Here is a 26831-nt window from a genome sequence, read left to right as displayed (position 1 = left end):
CTCTAAAAAGGCAAAATTTAGAGAAAATACAATATTGATAATGATACAGATTGGGGCATAACAATTCCTTGTTGTAAGAATAGCTTTACAGTGCAAACATTTACATCTTTCTGAAGAGCAAATGGCTTTACATATAAACAGCCACTGCTTCTATTCTCCTTAAGAAATGTCTAAGTGCATAATTATAAAGTTTAGATGTAATTCCCATTTTAAAACCTCCCTCAATGCATATTTGCCCAATAGACCATAACTCTCCAAAAGGAATCATTGTTATCTGCAGGATAAACTATTAACAGTTAAATAGCTAGTGGTTAAATAACTAATAGTTTAATGCAGTTTAAAGTCCCTAAAATTATTTTCCCTGAAGTAAAATTAGATCTTTAAATAAACTCTGTTGGTGTTAAGCATTTCATTTAATGATTCAAGCACTGAGACACACTTCTAGGAGCAAAATCCCATTAAAGATGGTTAAGGTTGTACACTCTAAATGACATCTTACTCCTTTTATTTTTTTTTTATTTTTTTAAATCTTTCTTCCTAAAAACAAATGTTTTCACTTGGCATGACAAGTTATAAGGATGAGTCAAATCAGCTTATACTCTAAGTGCAGCCAGGGCACTATTTCTGTTAGAAATGAAAAGGTATTAGGAGACCGATTATAGGAAAGATCAAAGTATACTGGCAGAGACCTCCAGGCTATCGTGCATTTAGGACTGCCAGACTACAATAAATGTTTGGAAGTTATCCCTGGAAGCTCCCACTCCTGGATCCATCTGACTGCATGAAAATCTCTAGATTTTGGAGAGACTGAAGGACAATCATTAGAATCAGATAGTGATGAGAAAAATTCAAATATATGGCTCACTTCAAAAACAATATAATGGCTGTAATGGCTTAACTAAAGCATGCTTCCAGTTGAGACTAGAAAATGGCCTATATGTTATTTGCATCACCATGTTCAAAAATAGTCACAGCATCACCAAGGTTGGAAAAGACGTATAAGATCATCCAGTCCAGCCATCCACCCATCACCAGTATTTCCCACTAAACCATATCCCTCAGTATCTAAATATTTCCTGAACACCTCCAGGGTCAGAGACTCCACCACCTCCCTGGGCAGCTCATTCCAGCACCTGGCCACTCTCTCAAGAAGAAGCATTTCCCAATGTCCAACCTGAATCTCCCCTGGTGCAAATTGAAGCCATTCTTAGACCTACTGCTAAATGTGCCTTCAGCTCAAATCACAGGTGTTACATTAATTAGCAAAGCTACAAGAGTCATGAGTAGTAAATATATTAACCAAATTTGGTAGAAAAGACCTTGTACAGAGGCTCCTCTTATGGGAAAACTGCATATTTGCTTCTTTAGCTTACTACAAACTTGAAAGTACAGCAGTAGAAGCACACAGCAGTTCCAATAACTTATATTCAATATATTCTAGAGCATTCCAAAATTCTTGCTAGTTTTCTGCAGTAAAAATACCTGAAAAAAAATCATGCTATATTATTTTCCCATAGCTGAACCAAGGAATAACATTTTATCAATTCTTCATTTTGAATTTTCCTAGTATTTATTGCAAGAAGGAAAATTTAAAGCACATTTTAGTACATTTAGGTAATCAAGATAAATTCACAAGTTTTATGTCATAAAGTATATTTCAAATCTGGTATACATTCAATTGAGTCAGTGTTGTCAATATACCAGTTGCTTAAAGATATCACTGCAAGCAGGTCAAATATGACGCATCTTTTTATTACTGGATAGAGTTACTTGAATGAGTTTCATTCACATAAGAAAAGCTGTCAAAATGTGATGTTTATGATAGCTATATGTCTTCAAAATAAGACTTACAGTGTGAAACTTTGAAAGAAAGAAATAAACAAAGCTATCACTGAAGAAGAAACTCATACTTAGAGATGATCCAAAGTGTTACTCAGCTATCACCAACTCCATATGTGGGAGTCACCTTAATCTTGATGTGTGTTATCTTTGCTATTTTTGAATTAATCATAAATGCCAAATATCCGAGTTAATAAAAAAACTGTATTCTTTCAGTTCCTAATCAAAGTTGTACCACTCCAAGAACAGTAACAGAACAGTGACAGAATTGGCTGTCTCTACTGCTTTAAGAAATGGTGGCTGGAATTCACCTATTATGAACTGGTAGTCTTTAAAAGAGGATTGTGCAAAGACAGTAAGAATTACAAACAAAAGGTAAGTATTGACTAAAGCTCTCTTTCACAAGAAAGAACACAAAAATGTTGCCCAGAAGCATGCAACATGGAAGATATCAACACTTGACTGTACTTTAAGACAGAGCTACAACAGTAGTTGTAAACATCAGCAAAGCTGCACTGTCATGATACAGTCTAATTCTTCTTAGAGAGAGATTTTAGTCACAAATATTAAGTACAACTGTTAACTTAAAATTAAAAAAAATGGAAACAAAAAATTTTAAAAAATGGAAACAAACAATCCAACTCCCCATAGATAACATAGAAGTATAATAAAAGCTGTAAGAGAAATGGAAACATAAAGGTAAAAATTCTTTGTTATGTGGACTGCAGAAGCTGTTGATTATACTAGATTCCTGAGAGTTGCCACAGTAACTGTTTAAAGTGTCCAGCCTATGCAAACAAAATACGATTTAATGCAAAATAAACCTCTTTTAAATGAAAAGCTGAATGTGACTCTGAAAGATCCTGATGATTTAAAAAAAAAAATAAAAATAAAACAGCTAAGTTGATATTCCATGTAACATCTAAAAATAGCAAATTATAGTACAAGAACACAGCACACAAGAAACCACTTATACATGAAACTTATGACTGAAACTGTCTTGTGAAATTCCAACAAACCAAGCTAGCAAAGATTGTGCATTTAAAACTCAATGTACAAAGGTGGTTTAAAGCCTACTGCAGTAGCATCAGCCAATGCTTTTGGCTTTTACACTTAAAAAGATGCTCATTTACTTTGCTATTTTTTCATAGACACTGAAGCGGTTATCAGATATGCATGTTTCATTGAAAAATGAATCATGCATCACAGATTAGAAATACAGAACTTCCAAGTAATAGACAACATACCCACCAATGATTTATTTAAATGGTTAAATTCCTAGTTGAAAAAAAAAAAAAAAGATTACATCACTTTACTGGGGCACTCAAAAAGCACATCATTTGAAAACGTGTCTAGAAAAGTATGTGTTTACCAGCTGAAGAAAAAAGTGAGAAGCTGCATAAGATAAATTAAATAGTAGAGTGTAATCACTCACAGTGCTAAAATGATAGATGACAACTAAACTGAAGCCCCAGGGAACTACATACACAGAGCCATTTTGCAAAACTAGGTTGCATAACTAGCAGATCTCAAAGCACTACAGAATCCAAATCCGTGTCAGACACCTCACATTAAAAAAATGCAAAGCTGTAGCTCTAATACACAATCAATATAAAAAGGAAAAATCAGGTTCTGAGCCACAGAATTTTAAGCAAAAGAGTCATGGACAGTATGCCACCCTGATGAATCTTAGCATCTTAACCAAAACAAAGACAAAGTTTAAGAAATCCTTACACCATGTAAATGTTACTGTGTGCTTTACCAGAAATTCATACTTCCACTGTGGAAAAAAAATAAATTAACAGAGAAGTGAAACTAATTTAGGGGAAGACCTCATTAAAGAATTCAGGTAGTGTGAATGCTCAAATGAAGTCTTTTATCCAAGCCTGCGGTATATGCACATGAATTTTAATGGGCAATGAGAAAACCTGGGAGCACAGGGAATGAAGGCACTTCCATGCTGCTTCTAGATTATTGTGCTGCAATGAAAGATTGAAATTGCAATATAAGGGAAGATTATTGTGATTAGCTGAGAACATTCAGAAACCAAAGGCTCATTTCCTTTTGAAGGCTCATAAATTCAACTTTTATAAAACTGACCCTTCCAAAACCAAGGAACCTTTCATTTAGATACTTTGTCTCTGGTACATTACATACCTCTGGAGAATTATTCTACCTCAGTAAAATAATAAAATATCAAACACAGCAGGTGTTTGAAATAGCTTTTAGGATAAACAATGGCAATACTGCATGCTTGTAAGTTAATGATAAGTGTCACGTGAGCTTAGTTCTTCACCAAGTACTGGGGTCACACCACCCAGACAAGTCATTCTCGGCAGGTCTAACCTCCAGCAGCACAACGTGGCTGGGCCATTCCCTTTGTGTTAGTTGCTCATCTGTGCAGTGTCTTAATTTGTGCCACTTTACTTGAATTTGTCTTTATTGCAAAAGAAAAACGAGAAAGCTGTCAGCCACCAAACACATCAACTATAACAAACTAAACTATATGGCAGATTAAGTTTGACTGTTGCTAACTACATTTTTGGAAAGCTTACAGCCAGATTTTTGCCTCATCCACAAGAGCTGGACTGATGTTTTGCAGTATTCAAAGTAGACAAAGACTCTTGCATTCAAAATAAAAACAAGAGCGATTCAAACCTATCAAATATATTTTGCTTAATAAGAACTTTAATAATTTTATCTTCTTTCTATACCGTGAATCCAATATTTTTGCATTTGACATTAGATATTTTATAATTTAGCTTTTAATTCAGGAAAATGGTTGAGAAAACATTTTAAAATGAGGACAATTCATCGATCCCAGTGTCAGAAGAGTGATTCATAGCTTAGTGTATGAATAACATACAGTTTACAAGGATGGTTTGAAGCAGGCTCAAAGGTAGCACACATGAACACGATGAAAGTATAGTCTCATACACGCTGGTAACATTGCTTTTCACTGATGATGGATGAAAGTTAAATGCCATTTTATTTCTGTTTTATTATTCTAATTTCCCATGTATATTCCAAAGAGAGTATTAAATAAATTACACATTACAAATGTTAAATAACCACTGTACAGTTTCATTTCTGTAATTATATATTCATTGTTAGGTCATTTGAGGTTTATAATCATAATGCCATGACTGATAAAATTAACTGATGGACACTATGAAAAGGTTCCATCAACCTATTCTGCCATCCGAAGAGAGAGAATTTGTATGTGATGGAGTACCAATAAGAGTTGATTAATTTTTTTTCCCACTGTACACAAATAAATCCACGCTATTCTGAAACAGCTGCCTGCGAGTTCTGGCCACTTGACAGAGAAATAATAGTGAAAATGTCTGAGTGTCGGCAATAATGATATTTGCTCTCTACAACAGGCCTAAAATGACCTCAGGATTTTATATATACATATGTCACTTGATTTCTATGAACTGCTTGAAATTGCTATTGTTTATACATGTTACTATCAGTAATTGGCTGCCAAAACTTCAGATCCTGGGCAACAGCATAGCTGCTTTGTTTTAAAGGTACCTCATGCATCAAAGAACTCTCCAAAGCTCCAACTTAACTTTCCACTAGTAAAAATTATTAGAGACGATGCATATTACCAAATATTGCAACCTTTCACAAAATCTTCAGATACAGTATAGGGCATTATTCAGCGCAAAATTATCTAATAACACCACTAATGTCTTGATGTGTAGACTAGAAATAACAAGCTCAACATTTTCCAAGTATCTCATTCTGCAAAAGCAGAAACATTCTGCACGGCAGTTCTGCAAACAGGAAGACGGTCCTGCATGGGAGATGTGAGGAAACACTATCAAGTTGGAGCAGGTTAGTTACGTAGGTATATAAGTGGAAAGCTATAGGGTGAAGAGAGTTTTGAGGTATGCAGGCAGTATAAACCACAAGATGTGAGGGAAGAAAGCAGAGAGTCATACATTTCCTTTCATGATGTCTGGTGAAATGGAACATCGAAACTCATCATTGATTTTGGTTGCTCAGAGAAACTCCTTCAGTTTTACTGTCAACCATATGCCCTGTAATTAGAATAGCACATATTCTCTGCATATTACATACTGTCCACTACCACCTTCAACAAAGAGGCACTGTCTATTAGTGCATAACACAGAGTAACAGTTACGTGTGAACTGCTAATAGAAATGCCTTAATACACATTCACCAGCTTTGGTTCTTGTAAGATATTGCTGCCTTTCATTAATCAGCAGCGTAGTTCAACCATACACACTACCGCTTTTCCCAGGGCAGTCTCTGAACAGTCTCTGTTCTCCACTGTATCCCAACTGATACTTCACCAGGAACCTGAGATGTTTTCCAAATGACTACATCAGTAACATCCTACGCAACACAAACACAGCTTGTTCTCATGGCACATTCTCTTCATAGCCCATGCAGACAAACATTGTAAGCTTTCAGGTGATTGTTCATACTGGGCAGTGAACAGTACAGCTCTGACCGGTGCAATTCAGAACAATTAATCAGTGATTAAGTGGATAACACAAAGCAATAAAACTATCTAGTTCGTGTATCCACACAACAGGAGATCTGACTTATACAGATCCAAAAATCTAACTACTCCTTTGCAAAATTTCACGTGTGACCAAATGTAAGTGTCATACTTCTTTATCATGGTAGCTTCTAGTATTACAATTCACTTCTACTGAGAAGAAAAAAGCACTTGCAATATTTTCAAAATGGGCAGCGATGAAGGTACAGTGCATGGATTATCTGGGCCTCTTACCTAAGATGCTTATAGGATTAATAAGAACCTACTCCTGTGACATGAAACTGAGTTGGATAAAAGGCAGAGATGCTCACTGCAGTCATTTTTTACACTTGCTAAAAGAACTGTGAATAGGAAAAACATGAAAATGGAAGTAAAGATAATGATCAGTTTCAGAGTATGTAGTCAGTTCACTTACTGTTCACAGTGCAGACTGTTTGCTCAGCTTTCTTCTCTTTGTTTACTCAGGATTCCACTCTTCTGTAAGAAAAACAAATAGATGCATTTATCACCTACAGAAAATTAATTACTTGGCTTCATTTGTAGCAAAGAAGTTAGTTGTTTTTATGTTAAGCTTTGGTTAACTCCAAGATCTGAAGACTTGGGTTTTGTGAAAGATCGCAGACAAGAAGAAAACCTATACAGCTCCATTTCCTTAAAAAAACCACAAACTTGCTACCCTAATGTAGTACAATAGAAGCAGACATAGGAAATCCACAGATTCTGGGGACAGATCCCTTTTGAAACCTCATACAAATTCTGGGCACCTTATTAGCATTTGAACACCTGTGGCTCACCCCAGTTCAGAAAAGGAGACAGGTTTTCACATTCACCATGTTGGCAATCCTCTGTTCAAAACGAATTTCTTGTACTCTATTAGACCTTAGCTGGATTACCCCATGAGACTGAGAAGGTAAGGAAGACGTAATGTGTACTTCCAAGCACAGCCAGAGCCCTCCACTGCTTATAAAGAGCAGGGAGATGGGCAGGAGAGGGGTGTTCACATCTTCACTCCCACTGCTTCATGCAGACAATTACCATCATAAGCAACGATCACAGCACACCAGATGCTGAGTCTTTGGCAACTCACAACAGCACAACAGAGATGAATTTTAAGGCAGGATTTGAAGGAACACAGCATACTGGCTCCACAGATTTTTACTATTAACAGTTTTCTTGAATAAAGGTTGCATGAGAGAAGGGAGAAAATTGGGACTGATGTGCAATAAGGGTTGCAGTAAGGGCAACAGTGATGTGAAAAAGCAGGCAGGATCAAACTGTGAAGGCACTTAAAGGCAAAGATGACTAATTTGTTCAATGTGGTTAAAAAAGGGAGGCAAATGAACAGTTCTCAAGATAGGTAAATGTATTTTCAATTTTGCATCACCTTTCTCAGAGGAGAACAGAATTGCCATTACCTGAAATTGTCGAAGTACATCACATCGACCCTTACTGTGCACTTTATAAAAGTCAAATTGTGATTTCATCCAGCAACACTCTAAATTAACTCGGCAACCATCTTTAATGACCCAAACAATAAAATATTCAGAACATAATTGATTTAAAAATCTATTTTTCCCTTCTTTTTGATAGCAAGTTAATGTTGCCCTTTGTATCATTCCTACAGTGCCCAAAATATCTCAGAAAGTACTCATTTGCATGTCGGTCTACTGAAAATACTCATTAGGCAACACGTATTTCTGCTGTGGACTGTAAGGTACATGAATCTGAAGCAGCCGGTATTACTCTGAAATTGACTTTTAAACTTTCTCAAACTATATGGATTAGCTCTTCTAAGTACCTACTTTGTTATGCCCTAGAGATCCATAAGGAGCTGTGGAGCTATCAGTGTGAAGTTAGCATGATGATGCTAAGAAATCCCTGTTTCGAAAGGGTTTTTAATAATTCAGATGCTGATGCAGAACACAGCTCTGGGATAAATTCACTTCTTTCCTAGGATTTGTAAGACATCTGGAATGTCTTAGCAGGCCTGGTGTTCCTTATCAGCTATACAAAATGAAGTGGTACAGACTGAAAAAGACCTGCTCTAGCTACTGTACTCAAATGCCTACCGAAGGGATCCAACACAAATTTTGCCTCTCCCTACCATCCATGTCCTCCCAAACTGCAGAATCTGAAATTCAGATCTATTCAGACAGAAGTTTAAATTAAAAGCTCTAATCCCAACCTTCTCCCAGTGTTCAGAGACAAGGTTTTGGTTTAGGTCCCTGTGTACATCTTGCATTTGAATAGAGGTAGCTCCAAGTGCCTTAGAGAAATTAACACAGAGAGAGTCACACCTGCTCTGTAGCACACTGTCTCAGTATTTCCCTGTTTCTCTAAGCTGTCTGTCTCAAGCTGTGTTGTATTATTACTCAGCCTTTCAGAAGATTAACTATTTCCTTCTCCTGCAAAGACAGCAAGTGTAAAGGAAAGAGAAGATGATAGATGTTTACTGGAGCATTAGGTGGAAATAACCAAACAAGAACACAGTTCAAAATCTAGATTAGAGAAGTAAACTTAAGCAAAAGCGTGAGTAACTGTAGAGGGCCACTAAGGGAGAACGTCCGGGCTGCCTGCCCTCATGAATTTAATTGGCAGAGTTTCTGAAACATACAGAAACAATAATGAAGATTGGGATCAAATGAGTAAAAACCAATCAATATCATCTAACAATAGTCATGGGGACCAAAATCAGCACTCCTTGCAAAGGATTTGCAAAGCTAAAATATACAGAGAAGTAAAGGAAACCAACGACTTATATTTGTATAGGAAGATAAAGGAAATATCACAGAAATTCAACTGTGTTTCTATTACTTCCTATTAAACACAGGCTATTTTTTATGAGATGTGTTGGAAGATTAATTCATTCACCAGCGGTAATGGACTCCTGTGGGTCTTCAGTGCAGGAGATCCCCTGCAGTGACAGCTATATTTCCAGAGCCACAAATAGAATCTATCATACTACTAGTATCTTTCAGGGCTTCCTTTTAATTTCAGTAACATTTTCAGGAGACGACTTTTCCTAATGAAAACCATAGGAAATATCAAGGGAAACACATTTTGATAAGCTTGCACATATCTTGTAATATGCCTTTGGAGCATAATCTATACTTCACAAATGCTATCTACAAAAGATACTTCAGGACATGTAATTTTAGGGTAAGTAATCATGTAAATGATCTGCAACTTTATTTTCAGTTAGTCATAAGGGTATGCAAAATCAATCAAAACAAAACCTTTCTAGTTGATTTTAAGTTCTCTGTTCCCTGTCACATTTAGTGGTAATCGCACAATTACAGCAATAGCTCCATTAAACTTGGATAGAGGAATGAGACCTCTAAAATAAACAAAGTTCAGTCAGCCACACTGAATTTAATAATATACGTGCACACTGTTGTCTGTGAAATGAAATCCCATTCCACTGCAAGGGAGACATTTGTTGTACTTTTTCTCGGGAAACTCATTTAACTCTTGTAGAAACAGTAGATTTACATTTATTACAGGTGACAAAGAACATTTTCAGTATCCCAAATGACAAAAATAAGTCATATAAGTCTATGACATGCTTCATTATTCACTGTGAGTCACATTTTGAAAGACAAAAGGGAGGCTGCCTGGTAAATAAAGTTTTCGTCAAGATCTCTTGGGCCATCTGCAGTTTTATTATTCCATTCCTAGCTTTACAGCCACAAAGAGATGTCTGACCTTTTATAAACTGTATGAAGAAACTGTTTTTTTCTGTTTAGGATTACAGACTAAAACCTCATTAGTAGAGCATATGAATATTATTTGAGCATTTTTTTCTCTCTTCTTTCAGAAACTGAGGAATAATTTTGCATACTGAATCTCTATGCTCTGGAGAGATGATATATTGGTATTATGATTTTCTGACAATTCAGAAGGACAACTGGGCAACAGGTTTTGTGATAAAAAATTAAAAGGCCTGGCAATCAGGCACTTTTGGGAGAGTTTTGGTTTTGAGAGAGCTGAAATTGAGTCCAGTTCTGCCAGGGAGTTTACTGATTGTGCTTCAGGTCTGATTACCTCCTTTCATCTGGCATTTCTGGGAGGTTTTCAATAAACCACTTGTAAGCGTTGGGTGATAAAATGAAAAATACAAGGCAAGTTTCAGACAAAAAGCAGCTGGTGTTTTGCCTACTGAGTTTAGTACTGCCGCCTCAATATTCGACTTCAGCAGTGCTAGAAATGAAAATGGGAATTTCAGTATATTTTGTCAGCCTTACAATAATTTATAAGAGAGAAAAAAAACGATTAATTGAAAGTGGATATTATACAGTATTATGAATAGACTGACATCCTGTAAGATGTAAACCTGACATCTGGGAAAATGAGGCTAGCATTTGATTATAAATTTGAGTATAAATTAGCTAATAAGCCAGTACAGAATCTGGGTAATTTCTAGTTGTATAATATGCAATAAATTAAATGTATTTGGGGAAAAAAAAAAAAAAAAAAAAAGAGTTGTGGGCATTTATTAATTGTTCCACATATTGAAACAGAAATTGTCTTGATAAACTTGATAAACTTTGAAGTCTTTGATCATATGCATATTCTAATATTTTATGAGTTTAATTTGCTCAGCATAAACTTTTTCCTGTGAGTAACATTGATTTTGTCAAAGCCTGAAATAAGACACAGAACAGATCTGAGGATTAGTTTAGAAGGGATTTAAAGCACACACTGTGAATCCCTATACAACCACCACTTAAAACACTATCCGTTCAGGCCCAGATGGATTACTATGGCAACAGAATCCCAAATACCAGGTTTGTAACTAACAAAAATGTAAATTATTGATGAACTCTCTCTCTTGGACACCCTCCTATTCAAATATCAAACCTTATGGTTAGAGTACAGAGAAAAGGTTGATATGCAATTTCCCCAGCCCAGCGAGCACTAATCCCAAAGGATTTCATTAAATCTTTTGGCTTAAATTTTTATTCTTGGAACAGCAGTCAGCAAGCAGGGATTACATCAAAACAGGCACTATTGAGGTCATTACTGGCTGAATTCAGGCCTTTAATATAGCAGAGCAGCAACTAATTTTAAATATACCTCCAAAAAAATAACAAAACAGAACTCATCTAAGCTACCATACATTACATAATATTCTCTCCATTACCTATCTCCCTTGACTGCTTGCCAGTAAGAAATGATGGACAACAGTACAGAACAATGGAAAACAACATACACGTTATTTGAAATAAATACACATATGATGGTAAAGGTGATAAAATAAAAACATTTCAATTTTCAGTACTTTGTGAGTCAAAAACATCGAGTAGAAAGTTCTCTATTAAACAGGAAAAAACGTATTTATTGTCATCTTTATAGCAAGTTTAGTGAAAAGTCTGGCAATTAACCAGGGAATAATAGTAGTGGGATAGCTAAGCACTTCTACAGAACACTTTTTTTCTGGAAAGCCTTTCAGACTGTATACAGAATAGGATTAATTCAGTGAAAACCACAAGAAATGCACTCATCAAACTGCTCTCACAACTTGGATTGCAACGGTCCAGCAGGTTTTCAAACAACCCAAGGCATTAAAAAGTTTCAGAGATGCATGCCTGCCATTAGGTGTCAGTGTACAAAGTAGGACAGCAAACTTCCTCCTGTCAGAGCCTGATACTAAATTCTATGTCCTCCCAAAACCAGGAGGACAAAACAGGACAGGGAGCAACTTTGTGGATGCAAGCTGCTGGCTTTCCTAAGGGAGTGAAAAAGGCTACTGGAGTGGGAAATAAAAGAGAGAAGACAAAAGGTAGAATGTGCTGCTTTTTCAACACAAGAGAGGAATCTAGGGCAAGAGAATGGAAAATAAAATATAATAAAAGGATAAGAAAAAAAAATTAAAAGGAAAGGACATACAAAGAGGGAGCAAAACACTTGTTGGCACTGACAGATCTCCTGTTGCTCGCCAACAGCCTTTCCCAACTTCTGCTTTATCCTCACGCTTGACTTCATGTCAAAAGAGCCATCCACTTTGATATTTCAATCAAGCACAATATTGTAACTTCATGATCAATAAACAATCTTATGAATCAGTAGGCACCAAAAGATTCTCTTTTTATGAAAGAAAACCTATTGAGTGATAATGTGGCTAGTGACAGTACAGTGACAAATCAGTATCTGGACTGACTTCAGAGACACTTCCTAGGACACCTCTTGACCATTCACAGGAATGTCAAAAGACCAACAGGATTTTGAGAGGTACTTGCATTTCTTCTGGTTCCTATGCAGGATCATATATGGCTCTTCCTCTTTTATCACCCATTTCACAGTGAAGCTACTGTAATCCTTCTGTTTAAATGGGATGTCGGATGTGGTGGAGATATGGATATGCACCAAATGTGGCACAGACACCTAGGAAATCTCTTCATTAAAGCAGATGGGCTGGATGTGTTCACACTATATAGGGATACTTCAACTACTTTGCTGCTTCTGCCACTCAGTATCTATGGAGCTGCTCTGGACAGAATCTTCACAGTACAGAGCTTGCTGTTGCTGCTTCATGACTGCTGGCTATCTCAGCCATTTTCTTCACAAAGTGTATACTGTTCAAATTTTACACAAAACACACATTCTTACATTTGAAACTATAAACAGAAGATAATACTGCTCTCATTTAAGAGTAACAAAAGGCCCTACAAAGTTTACCAAAGGGTAACTTCATTTTCCTAAATGAAACTTTTCAAGAGATCAGCAACAACCGGCACTCCTGATACAACACTTATCAAATTTAATTCCAAACATTTTCAAGCTATTGAAAAAAGATAAAGAATTGCCAGTATCTTCCAAATAATTTCAGAATAAGGAAATCCACTCTTTCACAAGTTGCTTCATAATAGTATTTACAATAGAGTTGATCAGAAAGTAGTTCCTAGTAAAAATTGATTTCAGAAATCACATTTCATTACAGCTATACACCAGGATTTATAAGTATAGTGAAGGCTATTAATCAGTCTCCCAAATCCTTCCTAGAAAGATAATATAGATTTTTATATGAATAGATGTTGTATGTTATGGAACTAACACAAGTTGTCTAATTCTAACTGCAATAACCTCAGCACCTTCAATGCACACTTGGCTGTATTTCAGTGTTTAGAGATTCACAATCAACTTGCTTTTATCCCTGGACAAAAGAACTTGCTGCAATATCCACTGCAGGAAGTGATTATGCATTACATAACATTGCTGATCTTTACATTCTGAGAGTTTGGTGTGAGGCTTTTAAATTTATTTCTCTATTCTGCTTTATAAAAATATTCTAATGTGGGCCAGCAATTCAACCATGAAACCTGATACTGAGTATGAGCACCTCAGCAGATTAAGCAATGTGAACTACGGGTGAGTTGTTTTAACAGCCATTCTACACTACCCTAAAGAGACTTAGAGTGACAACAAACTTCAATCTTTGCTACCCATTTAACGAATCCCTTAAAGGAAAACTGTGGAGAGTAAAACAGATAGCCTATATTCTGAGGTTCACTTGGATATATGCACTAATAGAGGACAGTTCAATGCTTGAATGATCTTAGCCTACATTTACTCTAATTTTTATTGATGCTGTTGTTTTAATTCTCCTAAAGAAAATTATGGAAAAGAAAATGAAATGCATGCAAAATCAAGTTACCATTTACTGCTTCCTTTAGTAATCCAAAAAGGTTTACACACTGCTCTGATTTTTTGTAAGCAACAAAACAAATCCTATGAGAAGAGGTACATCAACTCTTCAAGTTGCTACCCACCCTTTCGTGCATTCATTTTAACACTGCATGCTCTACACCCATCATGCAGCATCCTTTGTTCTACACTAACTGCTTTCTGCTCTCTTTCATCTTCCTGAAACCATGTGAGGAGTCATATCTGAAAAATACTGCTTCTAAACATGATGTGAAATTCCACTGCTCTCATGGTCATGGTTGGCAGGATACTTATGTATTTATTTATCTATTTTTACTTATTTTCTTGAAGATTTTTAATCAATTTTTTAAATAACAAGAGAATGCAGAATCATTAATTTAAATGATAATTTTCCTTTAGAAATAAGTGTTCACTTCTGCAGTCATCAGCAGCAAAGAGTGAAAAGCTCAAATTAGAAACTGAAATGGAAGCACTAATCTATTAACAACAGTATCACTAAATACACTTCCATGTTTGAAAGATTTTTTCCAGTTAGAACATATACTTTATTAAAACATCTACAAAACCAAAAAATTGCTTTTGATCATTTGCTGATTTAACATTAATTAAACAGTATTATAAGGCATACAGGCTGAGAGAGTTGAGGCTCTTCAGCCTAGAGAAGGCTCTGGGGAGAGGCCATAAGGTGGCCTTCCAGTGTCTGAAGGAGTCTATAGAAAAGCTGGGTAGAGACTTTTTACAAGGGTCTGTGGCAACAGGATAAGCGGAAATAGCTTTCAACTGAAAGAGTAGATTTAGACTAGATATCAGGAAGAAATTATTTAACGTGAGAATGGTGATAAACTGGAACAGGTTTTCCAATGGGGCTGTGGATCCCCCTCCCTGGAGGCATTCAAGGCCAGGCTGGATGGGGCTGTGAGCAACCTGGCCTAGAGGGAGGTGTCCCTGCCTATAGCAGGGGGTTTGGAACCAGGTGATCTTAAAGGTCCCTTCCAACCCAAACCATTCTATGATATTCTATGAAATAAACAGTGAAAATTTTTTACAACCCCAAGGCTCAAGAACTTGGACGATACAATCACAACCAGGCAGTTAAAAATCCAGAAATATTTGCAGCTTTCTAATTATTTATGTTAAAAATATAACTGTGCTATTTCTATCTTTGATACACTTGCTACAAGAATGGATTACTATTATGAGTCTGTTGTATTAAAAAATCAAAGACTACCGAAAAATATGAATTCATCTTGTTCCTTCTCTTTCAATTTCTTCAGCATATTGAAGTATTAGCTTTCCTTACAGTTAGTAAAAAAAAAAAAAACAACAAAACAACACACAATGTAAGAAAATGTTCTATATTACAAAAGCCTAAAGAAACAACAACAACAAAATAATAATGGATTAGCATGATAATAACACTATCTGTGGAGATGGCCCTGCATATTAGAGAACTTATGACAGCCGTGTTTTTTTCTAAATGTCTGCTATATTCACATTTGTCACAGTCTACTTCTGACACTGACAAGTGTCATTTTTGTTTATTACTGTCCGGAACACTGTTTTTCCAGCGACCATCATTGCAGCAGACAGCCCTGTCTCCTGGGGGAGGCTGCACATAGTTCCATTAGAAAAGTAACAATGAGACATGCCCATCAGTAACACTGATCTTCAAACACCAGTGACTTGATGACCAGTCTGTATGTTTCAGTACTTCAGTGCTTTTTTTTTTTTTTACTAGACATCAGTAAAAAAATCACAAAGACTTCAACCAACAAACCAAACCAAACAGAAAATGAGGTAGGCAAAAGCAAAGTCTGTGTATAAACTACATGAATTCCAAGAACGGTGCAAACTGTGGTTTACAGACAGGCTACAACTTGCTGATGAACCTTCTAACGACTGAGTGATGAGAGTAAACCCTGAGTGACAAAAACAGGTTGTGCAAAGCACTGTAATGGTCATGGTTGCAAATGTTACCTTGACATGCAGAAGCTGCAAAGATAAGCAGATACAAATTGTCATTAGCCCATTTGGTTGTGCAAATGAGGGAAGAATTTGATTTTAAGAGCTTCTAACCAAGCACAGGTGGTGTCTTGGCATTGCATGGTTGAGCCAGGGCTCGTGGCACATAGGAGGTACTACCTGCCTGCCTTGGCTTCCCTTCCTGATCAGTGATCTGAGTAGGGTTCGCCAGGGCATCTAAAGTAAAATTCATCTCCACACCTATAGAAGCAGAGTAACATCTTTAAGCAGTCTACTGCAGTAGGGATTCGGGTCTAAATTCATAATGTTATCACCTCATACAAAGGTCTCATTTCATTATCTTGAAACATTTTTTACATATTATATGCCCCTGCCTGAAAAATGCAGCTGATTTTGCACTCCTAGAGATGAAGCTTTGAAGCACCATGAGTTTTTTCATCTTGAAAAAAACACTAGAGTCGGGCGAATTCAGACAGATCTTTTAATCACAGGTGTCACCCTGGACTGTGACAGCAGAGCTTAACAGCCAATCCTTGTAGATTATATGCAAAGATACTATTACAGAAAGCAGGATAAAAGGCAAGTGCTGGTTTTGCAAGTCTACATGAAAGGAAAAGAGAAACATCAAGTCCACATTCAGCAAATCTCATAGACTAATCAGAAAGTAGCACATCACACATCCCAGAGTGTCTAGGTGCAGATGGCTAAGAACATTAAAAGAGGTAGTTATGGTTATTGTTCCTTACATAGTTGAGTAAAGAAAGACATCTTGATATTGTATTTGGCTATAAAATGAACTTCCTCAGCAAGATATTGCCAGAAGGAATCTAATGGAAATGTCTGTTTAGTGAAAATCAAATAATTACCTTGCAATTATCATCTCGTGTGTCACATTTAATGTTAGAATCTCTGAATCAAGGAAAATTCAAGAAAGGTCTATTTGAAATCCCTACAAAGCCCATATGGCAAATATTTTAATTGGGCTACTTTTGCTAATGAAGCTAAGTATTTCACACAGCAATATTTCTCCCTCTTTGTAGAGCCAAATGTTAACATAAACCACCCTTTAATTTACTCTTCCTATCCATCTTGAGGAAACTTGTTAAATTTTTGATTATTAGATTCTCTGAAATATAGCTTATTCAGAACTAACTTCAGCCACTTCATAAAACTACTGATTTGCACTCAAATAGCACACTGGAGCAGTTTGAAAGGAATAAAAAAAAAGAAAAAGAAAAAACACGTTTGTTCTGTCTCTGCTGATGTATAGAGTAATTTTCTGAGATTCTTTCATTGCAATTTGCAAACACATTAGCTTAGGCTATAAAACAAAAGTAATCTGTACTACTCATGGCCCAGAAGAAGCAGAAGCACAAAGTTAGAAAACATAACAAATGTCTGAATCATCCCGAGGCAGGGACACACTTTACCTCAAAGCAGAACAATATCCAAAATGTCTCATCTATTTTTCTAACTGACAAACCAAGCCTGGCCACTGAGAACCTCATACTGCAATATATTCTCAACACAGGCTGCGTTATGCATTTATGGAGGGGCCTGGAGATGGAAAACGTATGGCAAACTCATTCAGGGAAGCAACACTGCAGTTGCGTTAGGAGACTTCTTCTGACGCCTTGGTCCAGTTCTTTCCCTTTCTTCTTCCTCTTGCAAACCGCTACACTGCCATAGGTCCCACAATAGGCCCCCAAAAAGGAAGCTGCTTAACACAGAAATGCTGACATTTTCTACTGAATGATCCAATGCAGAATCTAACAGGTCCCACTAAACAAGTTTAGTGAGTGTGCAACTGCTTTTGTGCGTAGGAAGGGGGACAACATAATGGCCATCGCTATGGAAAGTGATTGCTTCAACACCTCTCAGTGTGGATTTTAAACAAATCGACAAAACACCACATGATGTATCTCAAATTGCATTTTGGCATCTGGCAAAAAGGAAATATCTCTTCAAGATCATCTAGTTCAAGCAAGCCCTTAATAAAAGCTTCTGTAAGAAGAAAATATGAAATTGCCTGTCAACAAATCAGTAGATGCCCTTTTTGAAGCTGACAGGTGCTTTTTGGCATTAATGTAATGACCATAAATACTTCCTTGCACAGAGTACAATCAATTGCTTTAATCAGTTTCTACTATCGCTTAATAAAGTATGCAGACAATTTTCTAATCTGTGCTTTGCAGTGAAATTAAATATGCATGTTCAACAAATGCTGGCAGAGCTGACTTTCAGCTTCTTTTTGTTCTGACAAAAATCAGCGTTTTGCCTATAAGGTTATAGTCCTGTCTTAAGAATGCGTGGGCTCTTAGGCTGAATTAATTCCCCTACAATACAGTAACACAACCCCCAGCAGTGTCAGCTGCTAGCAAAGCTCTGTGATACAAGGAGATTGTAGGGTGAAATTTGAAAAGTTGCTTCATAAAATGAAAACAGTAAAAATGAGGGTGCATTCAGGTATGTGGAGATATAGCAGTTAATTAAACATATTTGTTAATTATTTTCTTAAAGCATGCATCAAGCAATTCAAGGCAATTAGTCTGTATAAGACTAAAAACCACCAGTGAGAGTCAGAAAGAAAATAAAATAACAAATAAATCAGTCATATTCTTCTCTGGCCTTGGCTTCATTTGCTCCTTTCTGCTGTGCTCTTTCTCCTTCATCTTCTCCCTAAACTAAAATGGAAATTAGACATAGTTGCTACTTGCTTTACTTTGCGCTAGAAAGTTCCTCTAAGTATATGGTAAGAAACTTCTTTAAAGTTCTTTTATATTTTATCTTACAACAACCCTAAGAATAAGCAAAGAAGGAGAGAGAGGTTAAGTTACCCCAACTGCAAAGCAATTTCTGCTTGATGTGAAATCCATATCTACTGTCTTGTAATTTACCCAGTACTCTCTTCTAAACATGAACTTACAAAGAGATATAACAACAAAACAGACCAGTGTGCTTTTGGGACTTTCATCTGCTATCTTCCATGCTTATTACAGATAATACCCTTATCTTAGCCTGTTTAGAAAATACATCTGCTTTCTGTTTTTGCTCTGTCAATATTAAGAAGTATTTGAACGGATAACTGAAAATGATGTGAAAAGCAAAGAGGACTCTCAAAAGGGAGATATGGAAGAAACGAGGCAGGGAGGTGTGGGAAAAGAGAAAAAAAGTAAAGAGCAGAACAGAGAGTAAGAACTATTTGAAGGATTGAAACTGGGACAATATTTGGCGCACAGTCAGCACTGAAAGAAGACAGAATAAAACTAGGAACGAAAGCAGTGGCTGGGTATCAAAAAACACCCTGCTTTTTCTCCAAAACAGTCTAAGGAATATAAATAACATACTACTATGGGGGAAATTTAAAGCTGGAAAAGTAAAAGCATGATGAAGTACATAGTTGAAACCATCTTCTATTTGTTAACTAAGGAGATGTTAAACAAAATATTTATTGTTTCTATCTTTCCCCTTAGCAAATAGTTGTGGAGGCACATGAAATTACTGGAGCTAATACAGAGTGAGAAGTCAAGAATGCTAGAGCTGAAATCCCGGAGTGCTCACTGATTTGCTTTGACACCATGTTCAAGTAAGTCAGTATTCAGTTTCTCTACTAGTAACACAGACAGAACAACATCCTAGTCATGAAGGAGCTGGGAGGGCTAATTACTTAAAGTCTGTAGCATTTCAAATAAACAATGACACCTTTTAAGTTTCCTAGCATACTTACAAGTACTGCAGGACTTCATCTTAACTTGTGTTTATACAAATGTTGAGTTCAGTGGGAGAGAAACAAGGCAACCCTGACTGTTTTTAAATATGTCATCTTTGAACTACCAACCTCTTTGCCATGAGGATCAAACGTTTGCAACTTGGAGACTTTCTCCTCCAGAATGAAATCACAGGACAGCCTGAGTTCTTTGTTGACCCAAAAGATTTTAAGAATGTTGTGTGTTTTTTTAAGCATTATAAACAGTGACATTTTCATCCCTCTGTTCATCTTTTGCAACATCTTGTTTGACAAAATTCTGTGAAGCTACAAGTGCTTCTCACTGTGTGTCTGTAGAAAGCTCATCACATCTGACTCTCTCGGCGAGGCTGTATTAAAAACAAACAATATGTTTGACAATAAATTTAACATGGCTCACCTGCCACCGCTATTAATACTACATTTATCCTACTAAATCCCAAAGAGGTATGGCTTTACCAGCAGTTAAATTATTCACCTGGAAAGTAAATGTACACATGGAGTGGCTTGAGCCAATAAAGAGAAGCAGTACAGGGCCAAGGGGCTGCGAGACTGTTAACACTATTTATTGTCAGTTTACAGTACTTACAGGACTGCTTAAACACAGTAAAGTGAATCCAGTAATGATTCTGAATTGCTTTATCATTCTGTTTCAGTGTCACAGAGAATTTCTTTTTAGCTTATTGTTTCTTTTGCACGTTGCATTTACTACATCACCTAATTAAAATACTAAAATAAGTAATGTTTATCTTCAGTTGCCTTAAATGAAATTGCACTATCTTATGTATAGGCACGTAACTGTACCTGAAGATATGTATGCCTCTCTCAAGCTGTATCCATGCACACATACATACTCCCTTTCCTTACCCATCGTTGCCAGAAAACAGTGCTCCAAGTCTGCTGCTTTCAGCTTTTATGGATTTATTTGGGGATTACGGGCTATGAACTAGAGCACGCCATACAAGTATTAGATAAAGCCCAGATATATGCTTATGGCAGACATAAATTATATTCTTTTTGTAATTAAAAGATTGAGATAGAAATGTTTACTTTGTGTAACAATGCAGTTGTACCACTATGTGACTGAATGCGTGAGTAAACATCACATTAAAAATTTGTTGTGATTTCTGAATAAATAAAAATGTATAGATTATTTTTAGTCTTTAAAATACAATGCCACATGATACTAGAGAACTCAACTTAAAGGATCGAACTCAACTTAAAGGATCACCCATACCTTAGGTATTCGACTACACCACCTTGAGTTACACAAAGGAAAAGGAAGATGTACCCGATTTATGACGCCTCTGTGGTAGCAGTTAAGAGATTTATATCCCTCTGTGCAAAATCAGTGGGGCCTTTGATGTCAGGGTGGTGTAAAAACCTTCAGCTTGGTCAGTGTACCACTGTGAAATAATAACCTTAATAGATGTTACATAATTTACAGCATAAGAATAGCAGATGGAGTTGGTAAGCTCAAGCAAAGATATGACACAGAGACAATGAGACATTATGAGTGCTTTAGGTTTTTATTTTGCCTTGATTTCTTTTGAAGTCCTAAGAAGTGTGACTAAAATAAGTATTGAAATATACAATCATTTAAACTGATAATTACCTTGGCAGGAGGCAATAGGTTGTGCTGCAGGAGTACAGGAACACCTCTTTTGAAAGTCCACTAAATATTGGCACATTCTGTATCACAAGCCTGTTTATTAAAAACAGCACTTCACTTTCTCTTAATCTTCCAAACACCAGTAGAAAATGTCACTTCTAAAATTTCTGATTTAACATAATAAATACAAATAACAATTTTCTATTTTTTTCCATTACAGTACCCAGAATAAATATCGATATCTTGTTTCAAGTTAAGAAAGGTGCCAGAAACAAATTCAGTTATCAGCTTTTAGTTATTACGTGTGCACTGAAAGTCCATGGGGTTATGCTAATAATGTCCTAAACTAATCCACGAATTAAAGCTAGTCAAACTTGGGCACCACACAGCATGGTTTTCTGCCTGAAGGTAACAGGTGGTCCTGTTCCACCAAGGATTTTGGCACTTCTCCTTGAAGAAGAGGGGCAAAAGGTACGTACCATCTTAAGATAAAAAGGCAAGACAAAATGGAGTCAAGTTTAGGTGGGTCAAGGGCCTTGAAGGGAGGGTTCCCCAGGTTGCAGGGATTGCACTGAGCTGGCCAGACTGCTGGCTTTAGATGGTCCTCAGTACTGAAAATTCATCTGGTCTGAAATTCTTGTTAGAACATGGAAAAACCCTCACCTTGAGAATAAAAGCAGGAGAACTACTATGAGAAGCAGAGTGGTATTTTTTTTGACTGGGATAGTCAATTCTTCCTCCTGCTTAGTTCAGTCTACCTCATTTAAAGCAAAGCCAGAAAATTCTGTGTAACTACACAACTTCCTTCAAAATCAAATTGTTAGTACTGCTTTGAAATCATGTAGAATACAATGAGAAAGTCCCAGAACTTGCAGTACTGATCAAGGAACTGCATTAGAACTAGGAAGTGAAGCCCTTGAGGGTATGGAAGGGGTTGCCTCAGGCACTGAGTACAGCCTTCTGCCATTGCAGGCAGCCACTAAGAGATGCTTAAGCTTGCATGGCCTTAAGGAATACTCAGCACATTGCCTAGGCAACAAGGTGCAGAACACTCCCAACTACCCTGAAAGGACTAGACAATTTCCACGCCAAAAGCTACACACCACATATACAGAAGAGTCAAAAGCTACAAAAATCTCAAAATCACTGGAAGGATGAAGGAGCGCTCAGAAATACCCCAGTTTCTTAAGTCTGCAACAGCACAAGAACAGCCTACATGAAAATGTCCAGAGGGTAACATGGGGTGATGGACAGGACTTTTCTATCTTCTTTACTATTTGCAGAGCACAGGGGACAATGGAGCTCTTTGCATTGGCTTTGCCCTTCTGCAGTGCTTATGGAGTTTTTGAGAATTTTTGTTCAGCTCAGTGGAAAGCTGGAGGGCCTGGCTTGCTTCACAAGATCCTAGACAGGTTCAGCAAAATGATCTATGCAGTTTTCATGTAGTGTAATACTGCATCCCAATGCTTTTTTTCAGTCTTCCTCTCCTTGTTCCTTTCCCCAAGTAATCCCCTCCCTCACTCCTTTAAGGAGTTAGTACACTAAAAGTTTGGTCAGCTGGCTTTAAAATTTGGCAGCTTATCTTCACTTGCTGCTCAATTCTAAACATACATGACTCTTCCCAGACCAAGAAACAGCTATTTACTTTGTATAATTTAGTCAGTTTAACATGACCAAAAATTTTCTTTCCTGTGAGATGCCAAATTCCCTAAGCAATAGCTGTAGTTTGCGGAAAGATACAGACACTCAGCAAAACGCTGAAGAACATACTCAACTGCTTTCAGTATTCTGAAAACATTTGAGACTACTTCTGTGCTTAAAATTAAACATATGTTTATATAATTAAATCAATGAACAGTCAGGCTTGGAGACAGTCATAATTGTAAAATTTGGATGAAAAAGCCCTGATGCTTTCTGACAATAAATCAATCATAAAATCACAGCATTTTAATTATGGTTTGTTGTTCTGCTCAGGGGTGCCTACTGTTTTGTTTTTTGATTGCTGCATGCTAATTTAATTCTGTACATAAATCAAGTATGCCCTGAGAAAGGTAATGTATCTCACACATTAGTATACTGGAACATCAGACATAGTTTTCACACAAGACAAATACATTAGTTTCTGCGTGGTTTTGTCTCATCTTGAAATTAATACATTCCTAGTATGTGAATAAAAGGAAAATGATAAAAGTCCCATAATACTAGCATACAGCAGAAGCCAGATCATCTCCATCACCTCCCTTATGGAGACTGAATATTCCACTGTTGATCTCGTAATGGTTATGGACATCTTAGGATCAAGACAGTTTCATTGTTAACTTCACAGTCCTTGGAGTCCAAGATTGAACAAACTATCTTTAAGATGGTCTCCTGTAATTATATGAATAATAAAAAGTGCATCCTTTCAGTGCTTTTAGATTACTAAAGATACTATTCTATCACTCCAAGATGTTTTTAAAATGTAGCACAAAAAAATAAAAGCTTAACTGGATTTTCCTCAGAATGTCTTTGTCTTCCACACTGCAAAGTCAATTCTCTTTAATTTTAGGTATTTAATTTAAGTGCAAAATACTTTTTTGGAGGAGCCTAAAAGGAACTGCAGAGCAGACTCCAATGCCCTCAGCTGCTTACTGTGGTTCTTCACTTCTAAATTACCCCAATTAATCTATTTTTCTAATGACATATTACCTTGCTTTATAACCCATAGGAATTTGTCACTGAAATTAACAAAGACAAATAAAAGTATCTGATCTAATGCACTGAAAGGAAATTATGTGACTTATAAAATGCAAATAATTAACACACATCTCTTTATTAAATCATACCTGCTTTATATCCTAACAGGCTATAGAGTTTGTTTCCACACATCACAACTATATTCACTTATAGTTAATCTTCTTTTCAAGTAAATCTGTTTGTCAATCCTTTCCTCATCTATAGAGGAGCTCTAACTTTGCCTCTGCGTATTTTCCCCTGTATGCAGTGATCCTTTAAAAGACAAGTTACCAAATTTAAAGAAATCAGATAAAACTGCATTGCAACTAAAATATTTTTATCTCATACTACTTCCTCTTTGTTTTGATGTTTGGGGGAAAAGCTGAAAAGTCATTAAATGGGATCTTCTGTTCAAGAATTAAAGAAGTAAAAATTCCAAAGTTGAAAGGATTCTCAACTTACACATGGGAATGTTAAAACCCATTTCAACCTTAGTAGGATCAGATTAGGAAAATATTTTTTCTTTTAGGAAAAAAAAGTTTGGCTGGCTTTGCTACCATGTCATTTTTCATTCTCTTTTAACTAAAAATGGATATTCTGCACTATAGAACTTAATAAACTGTAAATATTTAAATGAAAGAAAATTATTTCAGGTAACTAATTTTTATATCCAAGACAGCCTTTTGATGAGCTGGACAAACTGATATAAAAAATCACTTATCATTTATTACATTTAAGAAAAATAAGTCTCTATTTAATATGAAATGGCTCCTTCACACAGTTCCTTCAGGATGACTTTTCGTATCCCACTGAAGTATATTACTTCTGTGATGCTGGAAGTACTCTTAGACAGATTCCAATTTTACTATTCTTTTTTTAATGGAAGGTTTATTATATGTATTGCTCTATGAAAGTAGTCTTTGCTTTAGATTATCTTGTATCCTTTCACTCCACAGCCACTGAAAGCCTGGGGAATGTTTCGCATTTAACTTATCACCTGAGGAGCATCTGGGTGTAAGGATTGTCTTTTCTTTCATATTGGTACATAACACAGAATCCATATAGCATAATGCTATAGCAGTAATATATGTTGAAATACAATAATATCCTCCTCATCCTGCTATCAACTGTCCTGATTTTCTTTGGATATTCCACCTTGCACATCATACAGTCTTATGAAAGAGAAATGAAATATTTATGTTCTCCTTAGGTATTATTTTTTTTTTTTTTTATTCTTAGGAAGCTGAAGCTTGTGTATGCTGTGTTAGGAAAAGAAAAGTTTGGTTTGTTTTTACTTAATGACTGCAGCTGATTTTAAAGGGAAGCTTTCAAAGTGATTTCTATTTTGACTTGTTGAAAACACATGTTTCAAGATAGATGTGTTAATAGTGCTGACAAAATGGATCAGGGACTGAAAGGACACCTCATACTGTTAGTTCCCTGATAAGTCAGTTTTTACAAGAGATTTATCTTTTGAGGTCAGGACAAAGCTGATGGGTTTCATGAAATATGAGATTCTTTTTTAAACAATATAGAACAATTTTCAGCTGAATGAACATATATTTTGCAGTCCCTATTCCTCCTCCATTCCTCTCCTGACCTATAACCTCCATGTTCCATTTCCTATTTCTGTTCATGCCGAATGCCCTTGGGTGATAAGCTGGGACCAAATCAATTTCTTTCACTACAAATCTGTTCTGTCCTCTTTCAAATCAGCTCCTCTTCTGGCCAAGAAGCAATTATTTTCCAGTTCTAATGAATTTCACACCTTCTGTTTATACATAGTTTTTGCCTCACCCCAATTCCTTCTACTGTCCTGTGATATATCAACTTCTTGAACCAGCTGAATAGAAGTCATCCTCCCTTTTTTGTCTTTCCTACCTGCTGCATGTCTTCTTTTCACTTTTCTCCCATTTCTTTTCCTCCTCCTTCTTCCAAAGTCAAATTCTTCTTACACTCTTTCCCTTCATCTCTTCCATGTCATTTTGTCTTGAATTTTCATCCCAGCAATGCAGTTGTCCTTGTTGACACTTCTGTCCAGTTTTCAACCTATCCCCAATTATTTCCCTCAGCTCAGCTCTCCTCTTATTTTTCCCTCTGCTCTTTGACCTTCTGGTCTCTTTTGCTTTTCCGAGTCACTGTTTTCAAATACTAACCAAGAATAAGGCAATTTCTAGCTTCAGTACCTTTTTCCTATGATCATACTACTGAAAATATTTCTATCATCTACTGAAGTGTACTATGGCTACTTCACCATCCTAGTTCGTTATCTGGGAGACATCTGGTCAGTGACACCAATCTATCAAAACACAAATGCTTGTAGTTCATATTTGTTGTTATCCCTGCAAGTGATGCAGCTCTCCGTAAAATAAGTACCTACATTCTTTGGGTACAAGTATTTATCACCCTGTTAGCACAAATATTTAAAAGCATGAAGTTCCTGAAGGGAACATGGTACACTGACGTTTTTAGCTCCATGCAGAAGTAAACATAACAATTCTGTAATTTTAAGTGCCTAGAGTAAGACAATAGGCTGTATAGGGACACTACAAGGCAATGTGCAAGGCAAAAATAACAGTATGGAGCATTTTTTAGATCTGCAAATAGACTTCTCCACATAGAGGTTATGCTCATACTAAATTGACCTTGTACAACAGAGACAACATAGTTAAAATTCTTTTTGCAGACACATAATATGTGACTGGGAAGAGAACAAAAATAACCAAGATGCA

At 36.4% G+C, this 26831-nt stretch overlaps 1 protein-coding gene across 2 annotated transcripts in view; it reads right to left on the bottom strand.

The window, feature by feature from the left end:
* Positions 1-26831, bottom strand: part of SYT1 (synaptotagmin 1) — a 331345-nt gene that overhangs the window by 206894 nt on the left and 97620 nt on the right. For both annotated transcript variants that reach the window (XM_015857161.2, XM_015857142.2), the window contains exon 3: positions 6795-6856. The gene's annotated coding sequence lies outside the window, so the exon portion shown is untranslated. The remainder of the gene's footprint in view (positions 1-6794; positions 6857-26831) is intronic.

This window comes from Coturnix japonica, chromosome 1 (assembly GCF_001577835.2).
Source record: "Coturnix japonica isolate 7356 chromosome 1, Coturnix japonica 2.1, whole genome shotgun sequence".
Taxonomy (NCBI): Eukaryota; Metazoa; Chordata; class Aves; order Galliformes; family Phasianidae; genus Coturnix; species Coturnix japonica.
Note: the sequence above shows the minus strand (reverse complement) of the source record. Positions and strands in the feature narration are given on the sequence as shown.